This window comes from Cervus elaphus, chromosome 20, assembly GCF_910594005.1.
Source record: "Cervus elaphus chromosome 20, mCerEla1.1, whole genome shotgun sequence".
Classification (NCBI taxonomy): Eukaryota; Metazoa; Chordata; class Mammalia; order Artiodactyla; family Cervidae; genus Cervus; species Cervus elaphus.
Window position 1 is genome coordinate 49,997,774 of NC_057834.1, and position 5,024 is coordinate 50,002,797.

Genomic DNA, 5,024 nt, shown 5'->3' on the forward strand with positions numbered 1-5,024 from the left:
TAATAAACATGCCTTGCATGGTTTCACTCTCATGCCTTTGCAAGAATACTGCTGCTGCTGCTGCGAAGCCGTTTCAGTCGTGTCCGACTCTGCGCAACCCCATAGGTGGCAGCCCACCACACTCCCCCAACCTGGAGATTCTCCAGGCAAGAACACTGACTTCAAGGTTTATGGAAAAGACGTTTCTAAGATTAACCAATAAACAAATTTTGTTTGTTTGTTATCCAATAAACGGATAACAGACTGGAATTTATTTAGTCTACTCTCTATGTTAAGAGAACAGTTTTCTTGGAATGCAGCTTTTGATAACAGATTATGGATTTCTTGGCCTTTAAGTGATTTCTATTTGTTTTTTTTTTAGTCTTTTTTTTACTTTGGTAAAGTAAATAAGCATTATTTAAGATTATGGTATATGTAAAAGCTCATTCTGCTTCTACAAAAAATAACCCCTCACTGTTAGACTTTTGCTATTCTGATGTCCTTAAACCATGACAACAGTCTCCTCCTAAATCGGGGAATTAAAAAATGGGCGAACAATAGCTGTAAATCAAAGAGTCAGGGCTATGGGAACTCCAAGACAGCCACTTGGATTTTCCCGGCTCCCTGACAAACCTCATTTTTATTTGATGGGTTAAAACCTTCCCTGGCTACAGGGTTAATGCCCTCACAATGACAAAAAAATTTATATATCACTTGATATTAAGTACTAGTTTTGTTAATTAGGGTCTGTGTTTACTTGACTCATTTCTGAGATAGTTCCTTGTTGTTATGTTATATTGCTAAAAGGTTTAATTAATTAAGTTATTAAAAAGGACACTCTAAGTTTGTTTCTAAAGCTTATCTTAATAACCAATCTTTGGATAAAGGTCAGAGGCTCCATGATGTACAACCTGGAGATTCACACCTGGCTATAATCATTTGACTAAGTTGGATGACCCGGGTATACTGGACTATACCTAATGAAAGTTCTTGACTTAAATTCTTGCTTGTGACCTTACTAATAACTGCTAGCTATATTATTTTCTATGTCACTTGTTTCAGAGGATTGTTTCTTACCTTACTCCATATGAGATCAATGATTGTAACAATATAACTCTAGCTATGGGAAGAAGCAACAAGAGGGAATATTTTCTTGGACCAAGAGGCTAGTAAGACAGGTATGGTCCAGAGACTTTTGCTACTTGCAAAGTCTGGTCTAGTAACAGCACACTGCATGGCTTGTCAATGGAATCTTCGTTAGACCTGGGAATGAACCTTCCCAACACCACGGGACACAATGACCATGAAATGCCCCCAAAACATGGTCAAACATGTGGCTATGAACGGACCCTGCTGACTGGAAGTTGGCATTTGCCAGCTGTCTCTACAAAGGTTACATCATGACCACTGCAAGCTGCTGACCTTCAACACCCCCTGAAAGGAGCTCAGGGTGGAGATCAGAAACAAGGCACTCTGCTCTGGGAAAAACCCAGAAGAACTGGCCTTCAGATAGTCAGATGTTTTCAGGTAAAGATTTTATGAGCCCAAATTCTTGCATCTTCTTATACCTAGAGAAACACTAACGTCACGAACCACTGTCTGGTCCTGGATCTCCTGGCTAGCCCCTGAGCAGCTTTTCTGCTATTAATCTTTGGGCCACGTACACATTCTGTCGTTTTTGAGATTGCATCCTAAGTACTGCATTTCAGACTCTTTTGTTGACTATGATGGCTACTCCATTTCTTCTCAGGGATTCTTGCCCACAGTAGTACATATAATGGTCATCTGAGTAAGACTCACCCATTCCAGTCCATTTTATTTGCTGATTCCCTGCCGCAGGGACGGGGGCTCTGGGTGCAGCAGACTTGGGTGTGGTATAAGCCCTCTTGGAGGAGGTTGCCATTAACCCCCCCCCCCCAAAGAGATGCCAGAACTTACACAGGACTGAGAGATAGACTCTGGGAGGGCACAAACAGAACTTTGTGCACCAGGACCCAGGAGAAAGGAGCAGTGACAGCACGGGAGACTGACCCAGACTTGCCTGTGAGTGTCCAGAAGTCTCCAGCAGAGGTGTGGGTTGGTGGCACTGAGTGTAGCAGAACATGCATGGGATCTTTTGAAGGAGGTCACCATTATCTTCATTACCTCCACCATAGTTTGGCCCCAGGTAAATAGTAGGTTGGCAAATAATACACAGGTAAGAAGAGGTGGCAAGAATACAAAGAAGAACTGTACAAAAAAGATCTTCATGTCCCAGAAAATCGTGATGGTGTGATCACTCACCTAGAGCCAAACATCCTGGAATGTGAAGTCAAGTGGGCCTTACTTGCATCACTACGAACAAAGCTAGTGGAGGTGATGGAATTCCAGTTGAGCTCTTTCAAATCCTGAAAGATGAAGCTGTGAAAGTGCTTCACTCAATATGCCAGCAAATTTGGAAAACTCAACGGCGGCCACGGGACTGGAAAAGGTCAGTCTTCATTCCAATCCCAAAGAAAGGCAATGCCAAAATTGCTCAAACTACCACACAATTGAACTCATCTCACAAGCTAGTAAAGTAGGCTTCAGCAATACGTGAACCGTTCAAGTTGTTCAAGCTGGTTTTAGAAAAGGCAAAGGAACCAGAGATCAAATTGCCAACATCTGCTGGATCATCGAAAAAGCAAGAGAGTTCCAGAAAAACATCTATTTCTGTTTTATTGACTATGCCAAAACTTTTGACTGTGTGGATCACAATAAACTGTGGAAAATTCTGAAAGAGATGGGACTATCAGACCACCTGACCTGCCTCCTGAGAAATCTGTATGCAGGTCAAGAAGCAACAGTTAGAACTGGACATGGAACAATAGACTGGTTCCAAATCGGGGAAGGAGTATGTCAAGGCTGTATATTGTCACCGTGCTTATTTAAATTATATGCAGAGTACATCATGAGAAATGCTGGGCTGGAGGAAGCACAAGCTGGAATCAAGATTGCCAGGAGAAATATCAATAACCTCAGATATGCAGATGACACCATCCTTATGGCAGAAAGTGAAGAGGAACTAAAGAGCCTCTTGATGAAAGTGAAAGAGGAGAGTGAAAAAGTTGGCTTAAAACTCAACATTCAGAAAACTAAGATCATGGCATCTGGTCCCATCACTTCATGGCAAATAGATGGGGAAACAATGGAAACAGTGACAGACTTTATTTTGGGGGGCTCCAAAAACACTGCAGATGATGACTGCAGCCGTGAAATTAAAAGACGCTTGTTCCTTGGAAGAAAAGCTATGACCAACCTAGATAGCATATTAAAAACCAGAGACATTACTGTGCCAACAAAGGTCTGTCTAGTCAAGGCCATGGTTTTTCCAGTAATCATGTATGGATGTGAGAGTTGGACTATAAAGAAAGCTGAGCACTGAAGAATTGATGCTTTTGAACTGTGGTGTTGGAGAAGACTCTTGAGAGTCCCTTGGACTGCAAGGAGATCCAACCAGTCCATCCTAAAGGAGGTCAGTCCTGAGTGTTCATTGGAAGAACTGATGCTGAAGCTGAAATTCCAATACTTTGGCCACCTGATGCAAAGGGCTGACTCATTTGAAAAGACCCTGATACTGGGAAAGATTGAGGGTAGGAGGAGAAGGGAATGACAGCGGATGAGATGGCTGGATGGCATCACTGACTCAATAAACATGAGTTTGGGTAAACTCCGGGAGTTGGTGATGAACAGGGAGGCCTGGTGTGCTGCAGTTTATGGGGTCGCAAAGAGTCAGACATGACTGAGCAATTGAACTGAACTGAACCTTTAACTTTCTTCTTAAGTTTGTTTCTTCTAGAATACAACAAATCTCTAAGTGGTAGTACAACAAGGATATTCCCTGACCAAGTAGAGGATGCTGAAACAAGTCACCTTATTATTCCATGGACTCTCATCTCCTTCCTTAAATGCACCCTGACAGAGAGCAGGCAAAGGGAACCCAGAGCCCCACGATGCCCCTGTACAGCCTGACGAAGCCAGAGCAGTCATTGCCCCCTTTCCCCTGAGACTGGATTCCCAAATGCTTGAGAAGGGAAACAGGTAGATAGTTAGACATGAGCAGGATGTCAACAGGGGCTAAAGAATTGGCCCTAAAAATAAAGAGAGGGAGGAATGTGGTGACCAAAGGACTAAAAAGCAGAATAAAACCAACGAGGGTCTTGGAATGCAGGAACAGAAAAACCAGACACTTATCATCTTTCCCTCCCCCATGTTGTAACTATTAATGGATTTCAGGTCCTCCTGAGCAGTATAAACTGTCTCCCCTCCTACCACATAGGGAGAAGGTATTTGCCTTACTCTGTTGTAGCCACGCGTTCTGGGAAACAAACTCACTCAGAAGGACAATGCAGATAGTGGAGTGCAGTTTATTACACCGGTGGGCCCAAGGCAGAGTCTCTTCTTAGCCAAGAACCCCGACCAGTTTTTGTGAATACCTTATATACCCTAAGTGTCAAACCCACCTCCCCAAATTTCTCGAAACTAGTCTGGACAAGGTAAAAGAGAGATACAATCAAAGTTAACCCATGATTCATGTGTCACAAGACTAGATAAACAGTGGATATTTATCAATAGGCCTGTGGTAATATCTCGATAAATTAGCATATTCTTTTAGGCAACGGAGAGTCCAAGTCCAAGTCCTGAGGATCTTTTATCTGGTGGGGGGGTGGGGGGCCTCTGGTTTTCCATTGGGATGTCATTTCTATAGACACCGGGCACAAAGTTCAGAGTCCATTGGGAGGGTGACCATGCATGTAGCCTAATGTTCGCAGCCAGGCCTAAGACGGAGTCCAGCTGTGTCTGTTTCCTCCTTCAACTCTTCCCCCACCCAATATACATGCCTTATCCAATCAGCAAATGACCCGCAAGACCCTTATCCCACTCCTTGTACCCTGGGTATAAAAGTGGACTAAGGACCCTGCTCAAGGTTGGTTCTCCCTTGAGCGGGCCCACTGTTCTAACAGCATCTCCCATTCTAATAAACTTAATTTTCCTCTCATTCTGTCTCATGTCTGGAAATTCTTTTC